This window comes from Peromyscus californicus, unplaced genomic scaffold (genome assembly GCF_007827085.1).
Source record: "Peromyscus californicus insignis strain IS unplaced genomic scaffold, ASM782708v3 Scaffold_8__1_contigs__length_139910024, whole genome shotgun sequence".
Lineage (NCBI taxonomy): Eukaryota > Metazoa > Chordata > Mammalia > Rodentia > Cricetidae > Peromyscus > Peromyscus californicus.
In genome coordinates this window covers 89,595,572-89,623,280 of record NW_026294606.1, presented here as the reverse complement: position 1 = coordinate 89,623,280, position 27,709 = coordinate 89,595,572, and the positions used below count along the sequence as shown (strand labels likewise).

Genomic DNA, 27,709 nt, shown 5'->3' with positions numbered 1-27,709 from the left:
ACAAGAGCATCATGCTTTTAACCTCTGAGCCATCTCCACTGCCCCTGCCCCAAATTTTTAAATGTTTAAAATAAACAAAGGGGAAAAGGCAGGAATGCACATCCTGGCACTCTACGGGAAGCCTGGAGTTTTGGGGTGCACTGACTTGGATTTTGGCTGTTTTTTTTTTTTTTTTTTTTTTTTACTTAACAGTCAGGACCACGTGTCTGATCTCGGCGTGGATGATCCCAGCAGGCACTGGAGGCTGACCAGCATCGCAGCTACTTCAGCATCCGCAAAGGCTGCCGTGGGGAGACCCTCCACTGCAGACTCTGAAAAAGACAGCTTCGCATAGCATTCCCGAACTGTGAGGAACGAACTGTTTTCTTATTTGGGGGGAAAAGTGTCCTTTTATGGGAAACAGGCTCGGCCCTGTGTATGTTCGTCACATGAAAGCCACTCTGCCCTCATTTGTGGCCTCCTGACCACAAGACAAGATCTTTAATTAAAATCGGTTTGGTTGTGTGTGTGTGTGTGTGTGTGTGTTTCAAAGAAAACCATGGAAATAGTGTTTGTGAGTCAAGACCTAACAGACGCTACCCTAGTAGCCTTCTTTTTAGCCTGTCTTCCACGAGACACTGAATGGTTGGGAGGTGGTGTCATTGTGGCCCTGTGGGTCTGGGTCTGGCGAACCCCTGAGCATATGTGCTCTGGTCTTCACCGAGGGCAAGAGGAGGGTGCCTAGTGTATCCAAAGGGCAGGCCTAGGCCAGGGCTGGGGAATGCCTGGCTCTGAATGGCTAGAACGCCAGGGCCAGACCAGGCAGATTTGCTCATTATCCGCACATGGCCAGGGGGAATGTGGAATCACATGGCTTTTGGGAACTGTTTCTAGCCCAGGAATGAGCCTGCGGAGACCCGAGTGCCATCTAACATGTTAGCGAAATTAATGCTTAGCCGTGTTTTTGGGAATCCTGTGGTTGGGCGTTCCATGTTTTTTCCTCTGCCAACAGCTCTCTGCAAAGAAAAGCCAGGGCTGCACATGACAGAGCCCCACTCAAGCAAGATCTAGACGCTCCAGGCTCCAGGCTGGGCTCGCAGGCTTGCCCACCTTCTCAATGCTTCCCGCCTGCTCCCAGAGGTGGCTCCTCCTCGCCACAGACCTTTTAAAGTCTGCAGCATGGACTTGGACTCTGGCACTCAGACATGTGTGTGACATTTTCCAGCTCTCACTTATCCTCAGCTGTGCTGGACTAGCTACATAAGCCCAGGTGGACGTCTATGCCACTGCTACAAACGATCAAGGAAGCTGCTTTCCAGTGGCAGGGGAGGAACTCTACGATCTAGGGGTAAGGGCAGAGTTCAACCATGTAACAGAATGCACAATGCACTCACTTGGGAGGGGAGGTAATCATATACAGTCAATGACAGAATATGCATTTTATCCTATGAACCGAAGAAATTCTAAAATAATAAAACTGGGTTTCCAGAAAAGTGGCTGAAAAAGATGCTGAGAATCAGACAGGTGGGATGCAGGTGGGAGTGTGCACACCATGCACACCCTGCACACTGTGCACAGGCACACGTCTACAGTGTATTGGTTATTGTCTCTTTGCTATGACAGAATTCTTGACAAAAGCAACTTCAAGCAGGAAGGATTTATTGTGGCTCACAGTTCGAGGGTGCAGAGTCTATCATGGCGGGGAAGGCACAGAGACAGGAGTGTGTCACATCACATCCGCAGTCAGGAAGCAAAGAAAGATGAACGCTGGTGCTCAGCTCACTTCTTCCTTTATTCAGCCCAGGACCCAAGACCATGAGATGGTGCTGCCAACATTCAGGGTGGATCTTCCCACTTTGGTGACCACAACCTAGAAACTTCCTGGCAGGCATACCCAGAGACTTGTTTCCATGGTGATTGTGAATCCCATCATGTTGACCCTCAATAGAGACCTTCCCAGGGATAGACACATGTTACATGACTGGAGCTGTTTAAATCCCACCCTCAGCTGATGGAATAAATAAGCAAGATAAACCAGTCAAATCACGAGGCTGACATGATCCTGCCTGTTGTCCTGACCTCAGGGAATTCACAGAGGAACCACCCAGCAGTTGTAGATGCCTCCTTCTTTCTGAGTGCCTAAGAAGCCTATGCCAAGATAGGGGGGCAGAGGGGTAGGACATTGCCATATGTCATAGGGAGCTGAATGTGCAGCTGGTTCTCTGGCTGCAAGGGGGCTGTCTAGAGAATTTCAGGATAGCTGGAAGTGAAGGAACAAAGGCAAAGCAAGACCTACCGCTGGTGCGATAGTGGCATGGCAGTCATGGGGTAAACCAACTGTTTCCCGGTGGGATCTGAGGTCTGCTTCATAAGAAGGGATCCAAGTCGAGTACACCTGGTCAAAAGCTGGAGGGTAGGAGGTCACAGGTCATGCTGTTGTTTTGTTAAATGGACATGTTACCAAATTGCCTTCGAAGTATTTCTGTCTGTATCCACAAACTATCTCTGCTCTCAGCCTGGGTCAGAGAAGCTTCTCTCCAGTGTAGTGGTTAGCGCAGAGACTAGTGACTGGGTAGAGTGCTGAGGATAAGTGACTGCTGAGTTCTCACCCTCAATGGGACATCTACATCCATCCTTTCCCTGCAGGACTCAGGGAACATCGTGGAAAAGGAGTCAGGAAGAATGAAAGAGTTGCGGGCCGGGGGAGGGCTGTGACATGGTGTCTTCTGGACACGACACGGCCTTTGTACTCATCAACTCACAGCAGCTGTGGTGACCTCCACAGGATCAAGCCAGTCAGCCTCCCAGCATGGATAGGAGAGGGGCTCATAAAAGCCCGTCCCTAGGTGAGAACCCACTGACAACTGATGGCTGCTGGAAAAGGAGGGCCAATTTTCCTCAAAGGTGTGGCTGCATGGTGCCCATGCCCCCTGGATGGATCAATACCCACATGCATTTTTTTATTTTATTATTTATTATGTGTACAGTGTTCTGTCTGCACAACAGAAGAGGGCATCAGATCTCATTTTAGATGGTTGTGAGCCACCAGCCAGGCCCCAGCAAGTCTCACGTCACCCACACGAGCTGCCCAAAGGTGGCAAGTACCATTCTGTTACTGCTGCCCCTCAAAAGCAACTCAGAGAATTTAATTAGCTTGCCTGTCCTCCCTCCCCCAGGAGCGTGTGTCTGGCTCTTTTCAGGGTGAAGGAGTATTTTGATGGGCAACTTGTCACATGGCTGACTGCTCCAGAGTCCACAGGCCAGGGGGCCACATTTCTTGCCCCTAATTTGTCTGTCTCCAGAAATGAACTGGGAGCTCAGAGGCTGGCAGCCTTACTTGTACCTTTCAGGAATCCAGTCATACTGTCTACCCATCCTACCATGTCTGGTCCTACAAGGAAATAGCTTTCTAACAGTTAGAAATCTGTCAGTGCTGTTTTATCCCAGTTTACAGGGAATACACAAACCCACAGCTCCTTGTCCCCAGCATACACGTATGCATGCACACACACATACATACACATGTGCATGCATGCACACATGTGCACACATACATATACATGGGCACATACATGTGTGCACACATGCACAAACACACACTCATACACATGCACACACGAATGCACATGTACACACACATACACATGAACAGACATACTCGTGCACATACACGCACACACACATGCAGCTCCCAGTGCACATAGAAGACAGGGCATGTTCCCAGGAGCCCAGGCCGCTGGGGTCCTGCCCACCCCATCAGCTTCTCTAAAAGGCCCCTCTGTGACAGGAGGGCTTTGACCCTACACAATGCTCTCTTGTCCACTGGCCTCCAGAGAAGGAAGGGAGTAATTTCGCAGCGGTTTCCCCAGCGCTGAATTCTGCTGGAGACTCACGTTTCCCAGACTGATCTGCAACGCAGACTCTGTCCCCAAGGAGACCCAGCCTGAGCCTGGAGAAGGCCAGCAGGGTGGAACACAGGAGCTCATGCCATCGTGCTCCCTGGGATGCTGAAAAGCCCACATTCTGGGAGGACACTGGAAGCAAGGTACCCAGAGGGAAAGCCCAGCCAGCAGGCCAGGCGGCACACCTTTCTTCCTGTGCTCTGAAAGAGGAGCTTTGCGTGGTTGAGATTAAACACTGGACGCTCTGTGGTGAGAGTGGACTTCTCATCTCTGCAGCGTCAATCACAGAAACTGCATCCGGGTTACCACCTGCAGGTGCACTTGGGGACAGGCTGCACCCTCACTGTGGGGCTGCCCATGGTTCACTGCTTTAGAACTCCTACCTCAGTCCAGCATTCCCCCAGATGCCACTGGCCTGTGGTATCCAGAGCTATGGTACGAGCCCCCAAAACCTAACTGAGAGATGATTTGTGCTGAATCTGGCAGGAAGAAAGTCTCGGGTTTTACACTGTCTTTGGGAAAGCCCGAAGCCAACCTATAGCTGATTGAAGGAAACAAAACTGGCATTTAGGAAATTCTTCCCATGCTTCTCCAGAAGATCAGCAGGGGTGACTCCTCAGAAAGTTCCAGAGAAGGAAGCCTGGGACCAAACTCTCCACTGGGTAAGATCTGCCCTCCTGATTGTACGAAAAAGTTTTCGGACACTTTCTGGCTATCAGCACAGTGTGACACAGAGAAGTGACATTCCAAGATGGCATAGAGACTCATCTGCCTGCCTGTGGGCTTCTCTGCATAATGGCCGTGTGACTTTGAGCAACGTGTGTAACAACTGCCCCTGGGTATACATAAGGGAGTTAATACTTACAGTGGCTGAAGGCTGTTGGTGCATAATAAATGCTCAGCATGTCACTGTGGCATGTGTGATGGCCCCACTATCATCCCATATGCGGGACTCAGCTCTACCAGAAGGGCACAAAGGCCAGTGGTGGAGGCTGGGACTCTGTCACTATGGCAAGCTCGGTCCTGGAGAATGTCAACACAAATGCTAATCAACAACACATATAAGTACACGGGCTGAGGAGCCAGGCGCCAGGCCTGATGGCTGACACGGGCCTGCCCAGTGGCACAAGACTGGGCCTATAGGGCAGATGGACAGCAACCATGGCAGGTCCAGTGCTGACACCTGCCTCAGAGTCCACCTCTGGTGGAACAGCTGAGTTCATCGGGCTCCCTCCAGTGCCTCCAGAACCCCAACCTCAACCCCTCTCTCCACCATCTACAGAAACAGGACACAAGCAAGTCTGCATTTTGTCCTTGGACTTTGGTGCCTGGACAGGTGAGAAGTGAGTCTTTCTGCATGAAGTGATGGGAGCCAAAGCATCCCCCCGGTAGGGACCACCACCCCATGCCTGCAAACATTGGCTCAATGCTTCTGCAGATCCAGGAAGGTCTAGCCAGAAATCATCAATCACCATCATCTTCCAGCACTTTCCCCCAATATTGGCCCCTCAAGTGATATCTGGTCTGACTCTTGTCACTCTGGATCCTGTTCACCTGTTGGTCTGTCTTGCCATTTTCCTCCATGTGTGGATGTGCCCTGTGAGCAGGTCTCAAGACTCCCAGGAGCCTATGCCTGGACTATGTGTGTCCCATATGCTTCTTGATTCTGTTTCTGTCCCTGACTTCTGCCCTTAGGTGGACAGGAAGGCTGAGGCCCCGGAGTTGATACTTCCCTTCCTCCAGGCTCACGTGATGGAGACTTGGTCCTCTATGTGGCAGAACTGGGATATGGTCGAGCCTTTAATAGATGGGTCCTAGGGAAAGATGATTGGGTCACTGAGAGCATGGCATTCAGAGAAGATCCACAAGAAAGCACGTTACAACCAAGCGAGACGGCCCTGATCTGCTGTCTAGCCTTGCCACACCTCCTCCCTCCCACCCACTGCCACCTCGATGCCATTAGTCACATCATGGCACAGCCAGGGCTTTAACCGCACCACACTCCATGCTGGTTAGTTTTCTTTTGTCAACTTAATAAAGGCTGGAGTCATCTGAAGAGAGGGATCCTCAGTTGAGGATTTACCTCTACCAAACTGTCTACTGACAAGTCTGTGCAGCATTTTCTTGGTTGATGATTATGAGGAGGGCCCAGCTCACTATGGGTGGGGCCACCCCTGGGTCAATGATCCTGAGTTATCTAAGAAAGCAGGATGAGCAAGCCAGTAAGCAGCACTGCTCCATGGTCTCTGCATCAGTTCCTGCCTCCAGGTTCCTGCCTCAAGCTCCTGCCCTGACTTCCGTCGATGATAGACTTTCACCTGGGATGTATAAGCCAAATAATGCTCTTTTCTTCCCAAACCGCTTTTGGTAATAGTGTTTATCACAGAAACAGGGAGCAAACTAGGACATGGACACACACACACACACACACACACACACACACACACACACACACACATTGCCATCAACCTCTTCTCTTTATAAAGCACCAAGCCTCTGGTGTTTTATCATATCAACAGCAGACACACAAGCGCCCATTGCAGGTGGGAAATCTGTCCCTAAACTCACAAGCAGACTCTAGGGGAGCAACATTTGCATGAACTTGCTGGGCTAGCCATATCAGCCAGGGCAGGAACAACATGGTGGCTATGGCACAGTACCATAGGGCTCATTTCTGGGAAAGGCTCCACGCCCATGCCTCAAAGGAACAAAACCCCAAACCCCACAGACCTGCCCCCAGGAAGCTCTGCCTCCTGCTGTCTCCACAGTGCTTGGAAGCTCATCACTGAAGTGGGTTGAACCCTTTCTGTTGGTTTGAAGAAAAATAACTTCTCTTGTTTGTTATAGCCACATTTGTTATTTAAAGGGATGAAATAATTAAAACAAGTGGCCCCATGCAGTCGGGTTTTATCTCCACCATCACCATTTGACGTAATAATCGTACAGTAACTGGGGTCCATGAACTTTATCTGTCACCCTTGACTTACAATACTGATCTTTTATTTAACAATACATGGAAATCAGGTTCTTCACTGTAGCCAGCTTCCTGGGACCAGCTTCCCCATTTCTCTCTGACTAAGAGTCTTAGACAACACAGTCCATTTTCTCTCTGCTCTCAAGGCCAGGACCTGGAAGGTGAGAGCACACCTGGTCCTTTGGTCAACTCTGAGACTGTTCTACCTCACTCCAGCATCCCGTGTCCCCAGCCACCCTAGGCATTCCTCACTGAGCACTGAGATGACCCCTCCAATGTCTACTTCTCTAAAAAGGGGGGGGGGTGGATAAATGGTTCAGCAGTTAAATGTGCTTGATACCAAGAGTTTGATCCCTGGACCCTATATGGTAGAAAGAGAGAACCAGCTGGGCATGGTAGCATATGACTCTAATCCCAGCACTCGGGAGGCAGGGGCAGGTAGATCTTTGTGGGTTTGAGGCCAGCCTGGTCTATATAGTGAGTTCTGGGATAACCAGAGCTACATACATAGTAAGACCCTGTCTCAAAAAGAAAGAAGTTTAAATTTTTGTTTTATTTTTATTTTAAAGAACACCACATAAAATCTTTATTTTTACACTTTTTTTTAAAGTCAGAGTTTCATTCTGTAGCCCAGACTGGCCTCAAACTTACAGTGATCCTCCTGCCTCTGCCTCCTTCCCTTCTTCCCCATATGTAGCATGAATCTTAACAGTTCTTATCAATAAAATCAAACCTGAGGCCAGTTATTGGGGTGAATGTTGGAGGATCAGAGAAGCAGAACAAGCCACAGCTACCTCACCTTGCCAATTCCTCAGCTGATCCTGTTTCCTCAGACTGGATGCCTCTGAGTCCTCATCTAGAATGAATCTCAGCTGAATTGCCGCTCAACAGCCTGAAAGCTTAACCAGTCAAATGCTTCTAGTTTCTGGTCCTCATGCCTTATATATCTTTCTGCTTTCTGCCATCACTCCCTGGGATTAAAGACTCACTTTCTGAGATTAAAGGCGTGAGTCACCATGCCTGGCTGTTTCCAGTGTGGCCTTGAACTCACAGAGATCCAGAGGGATTTCTGCCTCTGGAATGCTAGGATTAAAGGCGTGTGCTACCACTACCTAACCTCTATGTTTAATATTGTGGCTGTTCTGTCTCTGACTCCAGATAAGTTTATTAGGGTGCACAATATTTTGGGGAACACAATAACACCACACCCACAAACAATTACCCCCTCCTGTTTTCTTGCCTCACACATTTGAGAATGCAGACAGCATGAAAAACTGCCCACAATCCCAGGCAGTGGACTCTTGGCTCCAGGTCTCCGAGGTGGCCCCTCTGCCCTGGCACCATGTTGGGACATGTCTACATCTCAGTCCCTCCTGCCTGCTGCACTGTGCCCTCCTCTGCTCCCATTCCCTGAGCTGAGGAGGCGTGTGACCCTGGCCGGGTACCCAGGGGTGTGTGGTCCTGCACTGGTGGCAGGGCATTCCCAGAAGAGTGGTTCAGTGAGGCCCCTGTGCTGCCTCAGGGACTCCAGCCCAACCAAGCCTCTGGAGGTGACATTACATGGCACAGAGGGATGCCCTGCCCCATCAGTCCAGAGAACCCGATTTGTGGCGGTGGTCTGTGAAACCCAACTCCATCCACACAGAAATGTGCAGACGGGCACCCAAGGCTCTCCTGTCCCATGGGGTACTACATGAGATGAAATGAAGGAACTACACCTCTGTGTAGAGGCCTGGGGGATTCTTAGTCCCAATATAGGGTGTCCAGCATCAGCACACTCTGTCAGCTTCTACGTACACATGACAGCAGGCCTGTCTCTGGGTCTTCACGTCTAGAGGGGTCACCTGGGGGTGGCAGGGTTTGCAGGGGCCTTTGGCAGTTAGAATGTGTTGACTGTGAGAAAATCATCCAGCTCAACCATGGACACTTCTGTAGTGTTTCCGTTTCACTACAACAACCAATGCTTTTTCTTCAAGTGTGTGTTGGTACTATGCTAGACAAGGAGACAGCTGACATACGAGATGGGACAGCCAGAGTCACCCCTCCAGCTGACACAGGCTTCTGGGAGTATGTGTGTGTGGGGGGGTGTCTTTTCTAGTCCCAGAAGAAGGGATCTGTATCTGCTGTGATTGGGGGCTCCAGTACCTTTGCAGATGTAGGTCGAGAATCAAAATAGAATGTAGACCAACTACATTTCCCAGAATCCTTTGCAACAGGTGCACCACTGGAGAGGGTTAAGGTCGGTGGTCGCCCCTGGACGTTTTATGTAAAGAGTTCCGACCTCCAGCTGGGTGGTGTGTTGGTGTGGTCTTGAAATCAACAGTCCCCACGGCCATGTCCTGGTTCTGTTCAGAATTCTTTTTGGAGCCAGCTACAGAGTTCACACCTCTGGTCCTTCAGGTAACCCTGCATTAAATCCCATCTGGGCAATCCAGATGTCAGGAAAGATGAAGAGGAAGTGGTGTGTGCGCCTACCTGGAGGCTTGGAGTGACCCAAGTGTCTGGCTGGACACCCCAGGCTCTGGCACCCGCTCCGGAAACATCCAGACACTTCCATGTGAGGCACAATTGGTCCACCAGTCTACCCAGGGTGCTGTGAGTGGTGTGTCCCTCCGAATGGCCACATGAGCCAGACGTCCGTGTTCCCTAACCCAGGTGTCCACAAAGAAACCCTCAAACCCCAGGGATGGCATCGGGTGGGAGGGCCTCTAGAAGGAGCCCTGTGGTGGCCCAGGGCCCCCACGAAAAGGACAGGAAGCAACTTTGTCCCCTTCCTGCCTCGTGGGGAGGTGACAGAGCAACGGGGGGGGGGCCCCCCGGAAGGGGGCCTACCATGCACCTGGGCCCGCACCTCCCGCCCTCCCAGAACTACAGAGAACGTGTCTGTTTTCAAGTCACTGGCCACTGCCAACGGCACTGTGCTCAGGCAGTGCTGACTGTGAGCAGGGTTAACACGGTCCTCTTCTGGGAGGCCAGACTTCAAAATAATAACAACAATAACAACAACAACAATAATAATAATAGAAAACTGGGCATCCGCATCAGTTGATCAGCTACAGGAGCAGAAAAGCTCCTAGCCTTTCTGGTCTCCCCTTCTGGCCCCCTTACCACACACAACACCCCCCCCCCCCCCGCACACACACACACACAAGTGCACAAGCAGTATTTGGTTTTGTTCCAAGGCAGGTGCATGTGGAGCCTAGAGGTTGGCGCTGGCATCTTCCTCAATCCCTCTCCACCTTCCTCTTCTTCAGACAGGGTCTGTCACTGAACCTGGGCATGATGAGCTAGGCTGCCCGGCCAGCAGCTCAGACCCTCTGGTTTCCACCTCCCTCCTCAGTGCCCAGGACCGGGGCTGTAGGCTGGCACCACATCTGGTTTTTATGTGGGTGCTGGGGATCAGCACATCAGGACTCACGGGGTCCCCATGTTTATACAGCAGGCACTTCACTCACTGAGGCCTCCGTCTCCCCAGGCCTTCCTGAAGCTCTACGTGCCTGGGATTTCTTCCCATGGAGGGTGGCTTTTTTTTTTTTAGCATCCTTTGGATCAATGTACTCTGTAGTTCCCCGTTTTCTTCTGCGGTGGTTTGAATGAGAATGCCCCCCCCCCCAGCCTCATGTCTGTGAGTGTCTGGTCTCCGGCTAGTGGAACTGTTTAGGATTCGAAGGTGTAGCCTGGTTGGAGGAGGTGTGTCACTGTGGGGAGGGATGAGATTAGAGGTTTCAAAAGACCGTGCTATTCCCAGTGTGCTCTCTGCTTCCTCCTTAGGCATCCAGATGTGAGCTCCCAGCTGTTCCTGCTGCTGTGCCTGTGCTCGGGCATCATGGACTGAAACCGTAAACTCAATCAAATGCTTTCTTTTGTGATGCCTTGGTCACAGTGTTTTGCCACACAGTAGAAAAGAAACTAAAGTCACACGTGGTGGCACACGCCTTTAATCCCAACACTCGGGAGGCAGAGGCAGGTAGATCTCTGTGAGTTCGAGGCCAGCCTGGTCTACAGAAGAAGTTCCAGGATATCCAGGGCTTCACAGAAAAACCCTGTCTCAAAAAAACAAGAAACAAAAGAAAAGAAACTAAGACACCTCCCCAGTTCGCCCTGTGTGGGACCAGCTCACAAAGACAATCTTAGGCTGTGCATGGTGGTGCATGCCTTTAATCCCAGCACTTGGGAGGCAGAAGCAGACAGGCCTTTGTAAGACCAGCCTGTAGCAAGTCCAGATGAGCCGGAGCTACATAATGAGACTCTGTGTCAAAAAAGAAAAAGAAAGAAAAAGACAACTGTATCCCTTTTTAATCACAGAAAAATAAATCATAACGTGAACACGATATTCAACCTCCATACACTGAGCCCAGCATCAGTTACAGCACCCCAGGCCTGTCTTGCTCCTTTTTGCCTTGCCTACATTCTCACCCCTCCCATTAGGCTGGGGTTCCCCCTGTATTGCGGATGGGGCTGGCTTCCCTGGCAATTCAACTGCTGGTCAAATGTGAGTCACATTCTGACATATCCTGTTTGGAAAAGTGTCCTTTGAGAGAGACAGAGGCCCTAATTTCTCAGAAAAAAAAAATCACAGGTAAGAACACATGCATTCACTGTGCATACACATGTGTGCACACACAGGCATACAGAAAAGGCATGCAAACACATACCTGGGCATGCAAACACATGCCACATACACTCGTGTTTGTGTACACACAGGCATAGAAACATACACACAGGTGTGCAGAATGGGCATGCATGCACATGCATACTGTGACTCTAGGTGCTAGGAAGCCCTCGGTCCTCAGGTGCACAGATTAAGGACTCACTTTAGCACCCACACAGCCTGGGCCCAACTCCTCCAGAACCTTCCTGTGGGAAGTGAACTCCAAGGCTCAAGCTCAACCCCTGAAGATCACGTGATAAAAACACCAGAGATACTGAGCCTCCAGCTCAGCCCCTTGTCTGGATCCAGGTTCCATCACTCCCTGGTGTGAGACCCTGGGGAACCCTCTACCTTCCCCATATTCTCATCCAATTCCTCTCTCGTCAACTAGCCTCAGCCAGCCTGTCTGATGCTCAGGGATGACCCCTAGACATGAAGTCACAGTAGCCAAACTGGCCAGATGCCCTCCTCCTCAGCCCCCTGGGGGTCAGCTGAGATGATCCTGGAAAGCCAGGAGAATGGGCCAAATCCAATCCCAGAAGGGTAGAGCCTGCCTGGGGGAGCCTAATCCTGAGTCTTCTGAGTGTTCGTGGGCCAGTCTCCCAGAAAGCCCCACTCTCAATGGGAAGGAAACATGGAAAACAAAAATGATGCTGCATTGGGCACTACACTGCCTTCCTGCTGGAACAGCCGGAGACAAAACAGCTCTGCACACAGTCACGGGGAACAAATCTGTCATCTCAGACCTAAAGAGAGAGACCTTCCCTGCCACCAAACAGCCCAAGTGGTCGTGAGGATACGGAGATGCTGGCTTCTGATACAAGGAGCGGGTGGCCCAAGGCCAGTGCCTAGACTCAGAGCCTGGTAACAACGTATGGAATTCTTCATCAGAGCTGTCATCCACAGCCCAGCCGTGTCTTCTGTTCCTGCCTCACCCCCTTGGAGGTCCTGAGCAATTCAGGACCAGCCTGGTAATCTGGACCACTTCCTGCTCATGACTTCACAGCAATAATCCACATATCCACACCAGCCACTGAAAAATGCATCTGATAACATGACTTAGCACAAACTCTGACGCAGATGAGCGTGTGGAGAGATGATTAAAGCCACCAGAGACTTTGCACCTGGTTCTCCTGAGAACCAGCTCCCTGACCACCAACCAGCAGGAGCCACACAGGCTGCGGAGGTGACAGGCCTTCTCTCCGAGCAGAAAGCCTTGTGCCCTCCAGCTCACCTCTTAAGTTCTTTCATCCTCAGTTGTACCATCTGAGAAACAGAGAATACGGACACCTGCCTCCAAGGCTGTGGGGACTGACCACCTGGGCAGAACCCACCACTCACTTCCCAGGCTCACACAGTATTGCTACCTCAGAGCTGCCAGTGACCCACCCTGGAAATGCGTGAGGGGTGTGTGTGTGTGTGTGTGTGTGTGTGTGTGTGTGTGTGTAAAGGTGGCAAATCTGCCTCCCCTCACCAAGGCTGGGGTTCAGGCACAGCCCCATCTCTGGTTTTGAATGGGTGCTAAGGAAGGGAATGCATGAGCTTTCCGGAGGCCAAGAGGCTGTGTGCATGTGTACACAAGTGTATGGGATATGTGTACGTGGTGTGTTTGTGTGCTCCAGCAGGCAGGACCTAGAAGGCCTGCCCTCTGGCCAACACAGCCCACACCACTGAGGCATTCGGAATTCCCAGGAAGGATGGTGGGGTGTTAGCAGATGACCTGGGATCGTGCCTGACCTGGAAGCTGAAAGCTGAACCATGGCTAGTGGGGCTGGGGACCTAGCCCACGTTCCTCTAGATCACAGCTGCTGTGTTGGGGGAGGGGGCTCCGCCTCATGACTAATCTGCCCTCCAAGACCTCAGGCAAACATTTAGACTGGGGACTCCCTCCTCTCCTCTGATATGTCCAAATATTTGCAGCTTGTGGGTCACCCAAGCCACTTCCTGAGAGGCAGGATTTAGGATGCTCCTGCCCACACAAACCTTCAGTGTGTCTGGAAGGTTCTGGTTCCACTTGGGCCACCTGTGCCCAGGATGGTGAGGAAGGGGGTGGTAGGTTGAGGAGGAAGCTGGGAGGGGGTGACTTAGAGCGTCTTTTGCTGAGTCCAGGCTTGAGCCGACAGATGAGCTGACAGATGGAAACCTGGGGCCTGGACTGGGAGCTGAAGTCGAGCCCTCTACCCTGAACCCCAGTTCTCCCCCCTCCTCTCACGAGAGGCTCTGCTCACTCCTTCACTCCTCCCAGCAGCCTAGAGTTACCCTCTACTCCCTCCCCCTACCTCCTCTCAACTCCCCCCCCCCCCCACTCTCCTCTCCTTTGTGATGGGATCCAGCCTAGGGCTTCAGGCTTTCCCACTGAGCTGCACCCCCAATGTGACTGACCTCCCTGCCTACTTCTGGAACTCTCTCCCTGGCCTGCAGCCTTCACTGAGTTCTCTGCCTTCATTCCCCTCAGGGGTCCTGGGAAGAGACTGACTTCTCCTTCATTTCACAAATGAGGCTGGGTAACCCACCCAAGGCAGCCCGGCTGTAGGGGCCTGCAGACCTGGTCCACTCTTACATTGTTGCTGGTGTCCCTGTGTACATCCCTCTGGGGGCTCCCCACTGCAGCCCCAGGGGGCATTTGTCAGACCACCAGCTCCTGCTCCATAGTGGTACAGCAACTCAGAGGCAGTGCCAGGCCTGTGGTGGGTACAGGCAATGCCAGAAAGAGCCTGGAAGCCGGCTGCTCCTGCCTGGGTCTCCTGGAAAGCCCAGCCTGTACTTAGCTCTCGCGGTAAATAACAGTCCTGGTTTCTGCTAAAAGGATTCATTCCCAGAATGCAGTCATTTCCATCCCCTGCTCGCTACAACCCCTATTTTATGGCTAAATATACGCCATAATGAGGCTCTGGCCTGATAGCGTTGTTAAGGAGATATTTGACCTTGGGTTTAATTGCAGGATGGAAGAAATGGCTGGGGCGCACACAAGGGACCCTGCCAGCGCATTCAGGACTCGGCATCTGGTGTCTCTGGCCCAGGAGAAAGTGGAGGGACTGTGCCTGAGGCCAGTGATGCTCAGCCAGGACCCACCCTGGAGTCCCCAGACCGGCCACATGAGGGCCACCCTAATCCTGAGGGGCTCAATCTCTTAGTCCTTCCTTATGCCTGACCTTGGCCTCTCTGAAGCTACCAGGTGGGGGAAAAAATGCCACTGCCGTCCAGGAGCCAAGGAAAAGGTCGGCCACTGTTGGGACAGACTGTACCAGCGTTCAGCCTTGTTTGAAGGGGCACAGAAAGTGGCATGCACCTGCTACAGGTCAAGCAGAGATGGATGCAGAACCTGACAATTGAGTTAATTGGCTGGAAGGTGGGGGCGGAGCTATAACCTAGCTGGCCTGGGAGGCGGGGTCAAGGCCTGCAGCTGCAGAGGGGCTCCCCCCTGCCGCAGAGGGGCTCCCCCCTTCCCAACCCCTTGCTCCGCACCTCTGCACACTCAGCTTCTTCTCTAGGCTGCTCAGTGTCAATGCTCCAGAGCCTGTCAAGCGGGGGTGGGGGGGGGGGGGGGGGGGGTCAGTGAATGCGCGACTTTAAAGAATGTCTTTGAAAGATGGTTGGCTGCCGCTGTGACTTATGCCCACTTTATTCTGTTTGGGTGGATTAGGAACCATAACTATCTGGGGAAGGTCAGGATGCTGCTGATCCCCCAATACAACCACACACCTACCATGCTACCCAAGATCTTTTGATGACCAGTTAAGAAAAAGCCAACAAGTCGGGCATGGTGTCATAGACCTCTGAGTTCCGGCTACCTTGGTCTATAGAGCAAGTTCCAGTGCAGTCATGGGCCACACAGAAAAACCCTGTCTAAAAAAGCAAAGCAAAAAACAAACAAACAAAGGAAAGAAAAGCCCAAAAGTGTCACTGGCTCCATTACAGAAGGTAAGGACACTGAGGGGCCAGCCAGTCCCCAGGAGCTCAGCACTCAGCCCTGAGGTGGCTGAGCAGAGGGGTGGGACCAAGTCCTCAAGCGCTTTCCTGAGTGTGTGAGCATGCTGGATGCCTAACCCTAGATTGGACTACAGACCTAGTTCCTTCTGGCCTGTAGTCCGAGCCTTCAGAAACTGAGGCAGGAGAATCCCAGTGGGTTTAAGGCCAGTGCTCAGGGCCCAGTTAGGCTATAGAGCGAGACCCTGTCTCAAAAGTAAATACATCCTTTTCCCCGAGACAGGGTTTCTCTGTGTAACAGCTCTGGCTCTCCTGGAACTCACTTTGTAGACCAGCCAGACTAGCCTCGAACTCACAGTGATCCACCTGCTGCTGTTGGGATTAAAGACACGGGCCACCATCAACTGTCTCTGCATAGGTTTTTCGAGACAGAGTTTCTCTGTAGCTTTGGAGTCTGTCCTGGACTAGCTCTGTAGACCAGGCCGGCCTCGAACTCACAGAGATCCACCTGCCTCTGCCTCCCAAGCGCTGGGATTACAGGTGTGTGCCACCACCGCCCGGCCTCATAAATATATTTTTAAACCCAAACCTCTCCTCTTGAGCCCTCCATCCAAGGACAAGGTCATGGCAGAACTTCCTATAGTGTCCCCTCTCCCCTTTGGGAGGTTGTCTGCTGAGCTCAGTTGGACTCCTCTCCTTCAGGCTATGCTGGCTGGGTCCCCAAGGCCTGCTGAAGTTATTATGTAGGTGTGTTTTCCAAGTGAGAAGACGCAAAGGCCCCCAAATGACGAGGAGATTGTGGCACCCCAACATTGACCTGAGGCCCAGCTCTCTATGTGGGAAGCCAACCGGGCGACTCCGCCCTGCAGGCATCCGAAGCAGAGCTGAACCAAGGCCATGCCCATCTTGTCTGCACAAGCAGCGGTATAAAGATAGAGGAAGTATGTCAGATAACCACCACCCAGTCCAGCCCAGTCCACTGTTTTCCAGGAAAGATTAGACAAGATTCAGAGCTAAGCAGCTGGGTGGACAGTCCTGAGTGGGTCTGGCTTCATGGTGTGGAAAGGGGCTGGGGACACCTTTCCAAAAGCCGTTCAGCCCTCTGTCCTGGTTCAGGCAGGCACCCCTTGCCTACCAAGCTAAACCACCGCCCACCGCCCAGAGGAACCCTGAGGATCCTGGGTTTTTTTTTTTTTTTATTTTTTGTTTTGTTTTGTTTTTTAAATCCTGGGTTCTCCTTGACAGAAGAAAATGAGGGGTCGGAAGCCTGCTCCACCGCCACCCATCGGGCTTTTTCATAGGCAGAGCAGAGGTGGAGAGGGGTGCAGTTGTTGGAGAAAAGATGGGGGAAGATTGTCTTAGGGAGGCAGACCGACCGGGTATGTGTTTGGAAAGACCAAGTGCTCTGGGGAGGGGAGGGATCTGGCTGGGGAACAGGAGTCAAACCCCTGGCAAATTCTATTACAAAAAGAAAGGGAAAGTCGGGCTGGAAGGGTTATCGGCTCTCCCAGGGCCATTTTGGAAAGGGCCCTTTTTCTTCTGCAAACCCAATTGTATTGCCGCTTCGGACACCACAGTTTTCCAGTTGGGAGGGTCGGAGAGTGGACTGGAGGGTGCACAAGTTGGAACGGGGGTTCCTGCAGCAGCACCCCAGGCTGGGGTGGAGTTCCTGCTAAGTCTCCCAAGGCAAAGCGAGAGCCCTTTCGGCATAGAGTCCCCAGCGGCACCTAACTCCCATCGTGTGCTGTTTGTAACCCCATCCTTTTTCCATTAACGTAAACACCACTTGAACAAAAATATACAGGGCCACCTACTTCGCTGGGAAGATGGTCCAGCGCCCACCGACCGGCTTCTGTCCAGGAGGTGCTCAGGGACGCCAAGTCCCTCTCCCCTCCCCACCCCCCAGGTCACCGCACCTCAGGCGGCTTTGAAGCCTGGAACTCCAACCTCTCCAGGCTCACCCCAACCGTCAAACACGGGCTGGTGGAGTCCGGGTGGCGGTGGAATCGTCAGCTCAAATTCCTGATCAAACCACTTGCTGATAACACTGGGTAAGCCGGCTCCTCTCTACTGGCCCGCCAGGACACTCCCTGCCCTGCCGCACAGGCCCTGGTGCCCACCGGCACCTTGCAAGGAGTTGCTTGAGTTAGAGTCGGCCAGGCCTTCCTTCAGCTGGAGGATGAGGGGGAAGGGGGTGGGGATAAGGCCGGGCCTAGGACCTCAGCTAGGCATTAGCCACTGGACCTTTTGGTGGAGTCAGATCAAATGTATGCAGGGGTGAAGGGTGCCTGCAGTCCCGGACAACTGAATGCTGTGGCCATTTAGGGGCTCCCTGGCTTCCACTTGGGCCCTGTGATTGCTGAAAACTGAAAATGGAAAGGTACTGGAAAATCAGCCAGACCCACCAACTTCCAAGGCAGGTCTACAGAGGCCCAGGCAGGTGGAGTTTGAAGCTGGCCTTGCTAAGCTTCGATGTGACAACACTGCTTCTGAGCCTAACTTCTAAGAATATTTTCATCACTGGCATCACGGGCTCCCAGTTTAAGAACATCTCTTAGTTTTTCATGGGCAAAATCAGACGGAAGCACACCCAATTCACAGACATAGTCACCTCAGAGGCAGCCTGGGTTGTAGAGTCCAGCAGGGAAGCCTTCACCCCTGGCTCATTTCGCACCTCCTGGCCTCAGAGTGGAGGTGGTCTATGCCCAGGGTTGGGCAGACACTCAGACCATGGCCAAAGGGGCAGAAGGTGCTGAACTGGGTCCCCCCCCCTCAGAAAGTGGCTGATGTGTGCCCCTGTGCCCTGGCTCCCTGGTCCCCCTATTCCAAGGGCTTGAGGGAAGAAAGGCTGAAACCTACCCTAAGCCAGACAGGCGATGCCCTGCTGGTATGTGTGGAGAGGGGATGCATTAGGAGAGTGCCTAAGCCAGTTTCCCAGCAGAACGGTGGGATTTGGGGCCCGAGGGTCCTTCCCCGGCTTGCACTCCTCCCCCGGCTGGTGGAGCGAAAATAAACACCAAGTTCACAAAATCAGGACCCGTCATTAGCCCAACCGCAGTAAAAGAACTCTCTTCACAGAGCAACAGAAACCAGCCCGGACTGCCAGGGACCCTCCTGCTGCCTTGCCCCAGGGGACTGGATCCCGCTGCAGCTGGGGCCACCAAGCCAGAATCGAGCGGACTCAGTCAGCTACTAAGGGCACTTTCTCTGCCTCCTCCAGCATCCAGATCACCGGCATACCGCCTCGGCCGAAGGCCAGCCGGAGTTTTGTTTTGTTTTTCCTGGGAGACTACGATGGGGAAAAAAAATGTTCCAGACAGACTCACAGAATCGAGGGAGTCTCCACTGCAAAAAAGGAGAAAACTTAGGAGCAGGTAGGAGGCGGCCAAGGGCAGCATGGCTCTCACCTGGTAGGAAGGGACTTCGAAAGCTAGCAGAAACCGGGCTAAGCTGGGAGGGAGGGAGGGAGGGAGGAGAGAGTGCTCGTTCAAGCCCACGAAAGAGCCAATTCGATTCCTAATTAGGTTGGTTTTCATGGTGAATTAAATAGGTCCCGGCCCAATTTGCAGGAAAAATAATGACCCCCCTCCGAGGGCATCCGTAGAAGACCGTCTTCAGTTCTTCAGAGAGAGAAGGGAGGCGAGAGGGAAGATGACAGATGGAGCTGACCCAGGGATATAACGAAGTATTTGAAATATGTTTGGGTTTATATTTTCCCAAAACAGCTAATTGTGAACATCCCCCTATGCCAGGGACAGAATTTTTGCAGGCAATTAATTGAGAACTACTAGAAACACGGGTGTGGGAGCTCCTTCGTGCTGGGATAGGGAGTGAAGTACTGCGGCGAGCAAGGCGGGGAAATTCCTTTTAAAACGAACAGGCGTTAGGGGCTGGAAGTGACCGAACTGTAAAGAGCAACAGATTGGTGTACCTCTGAGCTTTGAGAAAACACATTCAAAAATAAAAGGATGAGCAGGATGGACCACTCTGTCCTGCTTCTGACTCCTTTTGTTTCGTTTGTCAATTTGCAGGGTAGAAAGCGGCTGGCTAGGCTGAGGGTGTGGTGGTGGTAAATATTACTGTCTGGGAACAGGGTGAAAGTTGAGTGGGTACCAAATAATAAAAATAATAATAATAATAATAATAATAGCCGTAATCAGAGAAGGAGAGAGAGAGAGAGAGAGAGAGAGAGAGAGAGAGAGAGAGAGAGAGAATCTTAAATTGCAAGGGACTAAGGGGCTGTCTGTGTGTATTAGTAGGTTTCTTCAAAGGCGCCAGAAGGAGAGCCGGGTTCATAAGCAACCCCTCCTGGGTCTGTTTATGAAGGGAGAGGGAGCTCCGGCCTCAAAGAAGCTAAGCCCGGGGTTCCTTCAAGCGCCTCTGCTCAAAGTCCTTCTCTTCCAAGCCCATACCTCGACAGCAGCCTCCTCGTTAAGGACTCCCTTAACTCCCCAGAAAGGGAGGTCAGAGTTTGAGTCCCCTACTCAGCAAGACCACCAGAGCGACTCTGGGGACACTGCTGCTCCAGAGGTGTCCAGCCAGCCCCACTCCACCCCTCCCTGGCACTTCTCAGAACCGGGGCAGTAGAGAGTGGTGCCGGGAAACCGTTGCTCCCCCAGCCTGCTGGCTCTGCTCTCTTGCCAAGTGAGGAGGCGGGGAAACCAGCGGGGCTGGGGGGGGGGCGGGCTGGAGGTGTGATTTGGTTAAGAAATGTGGTGGAACACCCAGCACCAAGCTTGCCTTACACCCTGGCAGAGTCCGGGACACCGCACCTCCCAGGTCCTCCTCACTGCTCACTGTTGCTGGAGGGATCCGCATGGTTGCGGGTTCCATCCAGAAGGGAAGTCCCTTCCAACAGCTCTCAGGGTACTGAGACCCTTCTGTTCACCCCTGGGTGACCTGTGTTACCCTGCCCTGAAACGGGGCAGAGCTGGCAGGTGCTCAGAGCTTCTCCAGGGTCAAGGCTGTCCCCCCAGAAGTCTTCAGAGCCCTAAGGGGAAGCCAAGCCGGCTGCGGTGATTCTGCCTATCAGTCACCTGGAAATCATAGCCTCTGAACGGGGAAGAAGCCTGCTCCAAGAGAACACCCTGACACTCACACACCAAGTGCGGAACTCATCCAGTCTGAGGCCAGGACTAGCTCTGTAGAAGGGGGTACCTGAGATGGCCCCTGCTCCCTTCCCTCAGAAACCAGGCAGGGATCCTTGTCGCTGAGAATCCCTCACCTGTCTGCCCACCTCCAATTCTTCCTACTAGCCCATAAGCCCAGGCTAAGACTCCACAGACTTTGGGAAGCTGCCTCAAAACAGCAAGGCTCCAGGGATCTCTGCACCTTGGGAAGAACAACCCCACCCAACAATTACAAGCATATCTGCTCCTCCAAACCACACAGAAGAGAGGTGGTATCCTTATTCTTGTTTGCACAGAGAGGCAAGGCCACTGGCTCTGGGCCACAGAGCAGTGAAACCAAACTGTAACCATAAATCGTTACTACAGGACCCAAGTGGTTATGTTTGTTTGTTCATTTAACAATTTGACATGGTTTGAGTTTACAGTGTCTTTCCTCCCTGACCCACCAGGCTTCTTGAACACTAGTTCTGATGTTTCTCTTCTTATCCATAGGTCAGCTCAGGGATGAGCACTGACAGTACTCTGTTGACAAGATGAAGAAACTGAGGCACCAGAAGACAGAAGGAAGCGCCTTGACGGGCCTGAAATGTTTGCCTCTGTGTGCCAACAGTGGATACTCAAAGCAAAGTTTTTCACCAACAGACACACATACACACAGAGGAACACAGGCACCTCTCTCTACACACACACACACACACACACACACACACACACACACACACACACACATATGCACACTTCTTCTCCCTCAGGACCCCATCCAGCAGAGGTACAGAATCTTCCTGTGGGTTCTCAGTCAGCCTAGGTTTCAAGCCTCTCTCTGGACACTTTACTCTTTGCTACTGCTCTAGGTGAGCCTTAGTCCTCAGGAGAACGTCACCCCCTGTCCCTGTCTGGAGCAAGCACCCCCATTCTCTCCAGGTGACTCCACTGACTTCCCATCCAAATTTATTTTCTTCATCACACTCCTGAGGATCCTTCTGCCTCAGCCTTCTGGGATTGCAGGTGCCAGCCATCACTCCCCCAACCCCTTACAGCCTCATTTCTTCTCCTGCTGCCCTCCCCCAGGCTACTAGTTCACTCTTCAAGGACTTTTCCCCCCCTGGATCTCGCTCTGTAGACCAGGCTGGCCTCGAACTCACAGGGATCCACCTGGCTCTGCCTCCCGAGTGCTGGGATTAAAGGAGTGTGCCACCACCGCCCGGCTCATTCTTTTATCTGAATGCACAAAGCAGGTCTGACCACAAGCCCAAATACAAATCCTTCTAACCCGGCTAGGACAAAAAAAAAGAAGAAGAGGAGGAGGAAGAGGAGGAGGAGGAGGAGGAGGAGGAGGAGGAGGAGGAGGAGGAGAAAGAAGAAGAAGAAGAAGAAGAAGAAGAAGAAGAAGAAGAAGAAGAAGAAGAAGAAAGAATCCACACTGTAGTTGTAGCTGAGCTGGCAGGAGGTATGAGAAGAGGGTGTAACCCCCACTCTCTCAGCCAAGCCTGGGTGGGCCTCTGCTGGGAGCTGGCAGGTGAGCCCCCTCCTCCCGACCGGCCTACTAGGCTGGGTGGAGTCTGTTTCTCTCTGCGAAGGCAGTTTCCACCCTTTCCAGTGCCCTCTAATGCGGCACACTGGTGAATGTGCAGAGGCTGCTGGCTGAGGGTACCTTGGGAGTGAGTCCGCACATGAGCAGGTTCCTGGCAGCAAATTGTTGGATTTCAAAAAACAAATCTGAGCCTGTTTCCTTGACCCGACTTTTTCAGCAAGAGGGCCGTGGCCTCTCTTGCTGAACCCTCTCCTTCGGGGTCTGTGTGTGCGTGGGCTCTGTCATTCACACACACACACACACAGTCTGCGTGGGCTCTGTTGTTCATGCAGACTGTGTATGTGTGGGCTCTGTCTTACTCTATATCTCTTAAACCTGAAAAACATAAAAATAAAAATATCTGATCCTTGACATTTAATGTGTGTTTTCTTGTTGGCTTGTTTGGGAAGCTCATTCTCAGCTTTCTCTCCCTTTGCCCTCCGTCTCAGTCCTACTTTCTCTAGAAAACCTCAAGCCTCTCTCCATCCTCACCTCTGTGATCAGTGATCCTCTGCTCAGATCCGTCCTCAGAAACCCGCTCTGGTAGTCTCAGTCTGTCTCTGTCTCTCTGTCTCTGTCTCTCACACACACACACACACACACACACACACACACACACACACACACACACACGGCAGCAACATTCTAACTTTCTAAGTACAAATGAAATGCTCGGGCTGCCAGAATAAAAACATTTGGGGATACGCGGGGTGCCTCTGCGGGAGGAAAGAGCTGCCTAGGAAGGAGGCGTCAGAAGCCAGCCTGCAGGAGACTGAGTACCCCTGGAACCTTCTCTTTCTTGGAGTAATGCGATCTGATCCATTCAGGAAAGCTCCATTTCTCAGGGAAGAGCTGTGAATTCCGGAGCTGCAACGCCATCAAGTATTTCACTGAGGGACATCATGGAAAATGACGCTTTGGGGTAAAGGGCTAGTGGAAGAACCGAGCTCAGGCTTTGGCACCGAGTGCTAACCTTATTTACTTGCTTAGACAGAGTTTTCTGTAGCCCAGGCTACCCTTAAACTCATTGTGTAGCTCAGGATGACCTTGAACTTCTGATCCTCCTATCTCTACCTCCGAAGTGATGGGATTACAGGCTTGTATCAAGCCTGATTGATTTATCTGGTTCTGAGTACCACACCCCGGGTAAGGCAAGTGGGTGTTTTGTTTTCATTTTACTAATTGAGCTATATCCACAGTCTTATTTTTAAAAAAAAAAATAAAAAGGAAATGATTAACCCATTCTCAAGGTAAAGGGCACAGGGGAGATATAGGTTCTAGAAGCTGGTGATGGCACTTGGCAGGCCACAGACACCGAGAGCCCGATGTCCCCCTCTTTCCACGAGTAATGCTTGGCTAGGCAGAACACCCAGCAGATTCCTGTCCTTACTGCAAGGTGCATCCCAACACCAGTGGCAGCAGCATGCCTTCTCTCGAAGGCATCATGCACATCTGACAGAAACGGCACACAGCACTCTGTATACTCCAGAGCCCTTTTTTCTGTGACCTGCAGAGTTAAAATATTCTGCCTCCTGGGCACATGTTTAGAACACACTCCAGAACATTCCACCTGTAACCTGCAGTCCTGACCACATCTCACCACCGAGTATAAAGCAGTTACATTTTGCAGGCTCTTTATAGCCCTTATCTTACATTCCAGCATTCTGCACACACAACCGTTCATAATGTAATGTCCATATTGTTATTTATTTAGGGGCATAGAGTCTTGGATATCCCAGGCTGGTCCCCAACTTGCTAAATTCAAGGATGACCTTGAACTTCTGATTCTCTTGCCTCCACAACCTGAGTCTGGAATTACAGACCACTGCTGCCCTGGTTTACAGTGCCGGGGATGGAACTGAGTGTTTCTGTACACACTTTAGTTGGTCATTCTACTAACTAAGCCGGTTGATGGATTAAAAAGGAGCCCTGCCCAGTTAGAATCTTCAAATACTGATGGCATGTGAAGCCACACCAGACCCAGGTCCTCCAGTCGTGGGCAGGGATGAATAGATGGTATTTGTTTGTTTGCCTTTTGCCCTGCTACCTCCACCTCCCACTCTCCAGTTTCCAGGGTCGTCCTGGGTGCCTGCCCCACGCGCACACTTTGTCCACAGGTCAGCCTCCGCAGGCAGGCGGTACTCTGGATTCCGGTGCCCAAAGGCTGATTTTCTACCCACGTTCCCGTTCCCTCCCGTTGCCACCCCTGAACTTTGGCCCGCGTGCCCCGTGCTCCCTCCAGATGCCCCGGGATGCGCAATCTCTCGTGGGGTCCTGGCCGTGCTAATGCACAGCAGGGCGGCCGGCCTCGCTGTGGGTGGTCGGCGGCGCCCGCGGCCCCACGGCCGAAGCAGGATCTGGTTCCGCGCTCGGGTTTCGCCGGGCGCGCTCTCGGCCGGCGGCTTCACTTAAGCAATTAGCCAATGCAGATACCTGGGGCCCCCGAGAGTCGGGGGCGTCCTCCCCGAAACGGGGGCATTCCTGGGGCCAGTGCTGAGTGTAGGGATTTGATTTGAGATGGGAAAGGCGTCTTGTGAATGTTCAGCTGAGTGCAAGTATCTTCCTACGGACCGGGACCCTGCCTCCCTGGGGACTTTGATATCGTCCTTTCCGGTAGTCCCGACTGATTGCTGCCGCAAACCTAAGAACTCATTGCTGCAGTTGGAGCGCGTACAAAAAAACTTGGTACAGTACAAAACGGCCTAGTGAGCATCCGAAGTTGTGAGTTCAAGTCCTACACTGGGAATATTGGGGAGAGCGGCTCCCGGAGTCTCTCAAGAAGCGGTTCCAAGTCTGCTCCCTGCAGTCAGACTGGATCCCAGTAACACGAAATGACCAAGGGCCTGGCATGGCCTCCCCAGTCCATCTGAAAAGGAACCGGTGGGTGCAATTGGCACTTTTTAAAAAGCGTCGGTTGGCGGTAGTTTATTGGTCCAGCAAGGGGAGCCACTGATAGACCCTACCACTGAACCCCCGTTTCCCCTCTTCAAAAGCGTGAGATTTAGGGAGAGCTAGGCGTGTCTGAGAGCTAACTTTTCTCGGAACTCATAGGCAAGCCCCCCTTTGCTATAAAGGTAGTTTAACAGCATAGAGGGTCCTCCACGCTACAGGACCCGGGCTTCCTAACCCTCCTGGTTACCCACTTTCACCTCCCTCCTTAGTAGAAATAGGGATTGGGGTGAGCCTCAGGCTGGTGGGCCCCCTTTCTTTCCTGCCACGGGGACTGGCGACTGGGCCTGAGGACTGAAGGGTTAAGTGGAGTCCCGACTTAAGTTTCCTCCCCAAGAAAAGAAACTACCTCACCCCAAACCTAAGGAGCCTCCAAGAGAGGGGCTCTGTGAAGGACAGTGGTCTGTGGTCGTTCAGGAAAGGAGGGAACAGAGCTGGAGGTCACCTATGGGCAGAGTTTGTGCCTCTGTCTTTGGAGGCCCCCTTGGCCTGCAGACAGAGGCTTGGCTACTACCACTTTCCTGGACCATCCCCCCACCCCCAGTGCAAAACGCAGCCCCTGCTGGCTCGGAAGTTGGACACCTCCCTCAGCTCACCTCTAGCTAAAAGGCCAGGTATCCAGCACCCTTCTGGAAACTTCCCTCCCTGCTATACAGTCCAAGTCCGTGGGACTGGGGTTGTCAGTAGAGATCAAAACGGAAAGAAAATGAAAAGAGAGGAAAGAAAAGGGGAAAAAAAGGAGAGAGAGAAAGAAAAAAAAAAAAAAAACCAGGAGTATGGGAGTGAGTGGCTTGGGGTGGGGGCGTGCCCTGGCGTATAGGGCCCATTCTTGTGATAGTGTGGTTATGTGTGGGCGAAGGCACAGTCCAGTAACGTGCAAGCTACATGCAGTGTGTCCTCCCCAGGGTGGCGCCCCTGAATTGCCCAGAAGTCCCCTGAGAAGGTTCAGGCCAGTCTGTGGATGGTGCTGAGGGATGCTGCCTAGGCCAGCTGCGTGAAGCAGACGCCGTTCTCACAGGGCGTCTATGTGTGCGAACGCATAACCACATATACGCGCTCACATCCCCTTCCGCCCCTTTTCCCCGGTTGGGCCACAGAGTTCTCAAGCCCGTCCTGGAAAAAAAGTTCCGGAAAGGCGACTCTAGTCTGCGAACTCGGCCCTACCAAAGGAGGCAGCGACAGAGCGACAACCTAAGTCAGCAAGCCCCCAGCCTCTTGCACAGACGTGCCAGGCGCCTAGAAGGCGACAAGGCGCCTTCCACCAAAGCTGAAGGCGTGGGGGTGGGGAGAAGATGGGGAACCAGGAATCCAACGAAACTTGAGGCCGGCGGGCTTTGAAGGAGACCCGCACACACCTCTCCCTGCAGCTCGCGCCAGGGCGCAGCTGCCTGGCTCCTCCGTGCCTCGCACTGACTCGCTAAAAGGTCCTTCATCACCCTCCCTGCCACCAAGGACCCGCGCGCGCGTCTGTGCTGCGCGAGGCCCGCACTCACCTGGCTTCGGGCGCGCAGAATCCAGCCCGGTCTCGCGCGCGCTGCTGCGCCCCGCACCAGCTTTCCACGGCCGCGACCCTGCAGCCAGGGCCGCTCCCTGCCGCGCTCCCCGCCAGCGCCGCCCGCTTTCCGGAACCGGCCTGGCGTGCAGTGTCGGAGGCCCCGCGGCGGCGGCAGGCCGAGCCCATAGGGGCATCAGGCCAACTCCCCCCGCGCCCGCAGGCTTCTCTACTCTTATTATTAAAGGATCCCCCGGAACGTGTTTACGTTGAGCCTTGTAAACTTCCTGCCCCGGACTTTGCCATCTCTCAGGAAATCAGAACCTGCGCTTGTAAAAGGGGACTCGGGGCCGCGGGGCCAACTAAGCGGATTTCAGAGTTGAGCAGTGGGGGGAGGGGGCTCCGAGGAGACCTCGCTGTTTGAGTTCAGATCTGAGAGTGGCGTGTGTGTGATTGAGGGCGATCGCAATGGCAGCTCCGATGGGACCCTGGGGTACGTGAGTGGGGCGCGCACTGGGTGTAAGTTTGTATGTCTGAGTTGGTCATTTGGGAATTCGCTTGGGGCATCACTGCGTGTGCGCTCCGAGCGCGCGTTAAAGCACGCGTGTGTGTTTGTGCGCCTTCATGAATGAGTGAACCGGCCGTCCTGCTGGGGAACCTGCGCGGTTCGTGGCGCTGCAAGAACTGAAGCCACTCGCCGGGTCCCGCTTGCAGCGCTGGAGACAAAAGCGCCCGCGAAGCGGCCTGCGGTTTCGTTTTCCGCCCGCGATCGGCCGGGGCAGTGGCTGCAGCGCGGCTGGGCGAGTCGGAGGACCGCCGGGCGCCGGCGCAGCGCTTCCCGGGGCGGGGAGTGAGGGGAGGCGGTCCCTCTCGGGAACTTACGCCGTCCTGCCTCGAGGGCCGGGAACCCAGTCGCTTGCTCTGCCCACGCTGGTCACGACCCAAGGCCTTCGCCACCGCCGCAGCCCAGTGTGCTGGAAAGACCGGGGCCCCGGGCGCGTGTCCAGCCCAGTCGTCCGGGCCTAGGAGGCGGGAGCCGGCGCACCGGGTCCAGGTCGGCAGAGGCGGGGCGGGCTGTGCAGATCGGGCAGGGCGGGGGCCGAGGGGGCGCGCGGGGAGGGACCTGGGGGGCTCGC

General features: G+C 53.2%; 1 long non-coding RNA gene across 4 annotated transcripts; it reads right to left on the bottom strand.

Annotated features, from left to right (window-relative positions):
• Positions 1-1,534: 1,534 nt before the first annotated feature.
• LOC128104415 (uncharacterized) lies at positions 1,535-27,652 on the bottom strand. Of its 4 annotated transcripts, none has more exons than XR_008215992.1 (4): positions 26,575-27,652; positions 5,436-5,695; positions 2,276-4,716; positions 1,535-1,860 (listed from the first exon to the last, which is right to left on the bottom strand). It is a non-coding gene; the product is annotated as an uncharacterized LOC128104415 (long non-coding RNA). The 4 variants fall into 4 exon arrangements; XR_008215991.1 differs by having other exon boundaries at positions 1,539-1,860; positions 2,276-2,385; positions 4,747-5,695; XR_008215990.1 differs by having other exon boundaries at positions 1,535-1,931; positions 2,276-5,695.
• Positions 27,653-27,709: the final 57 nt, after the last annotated feature.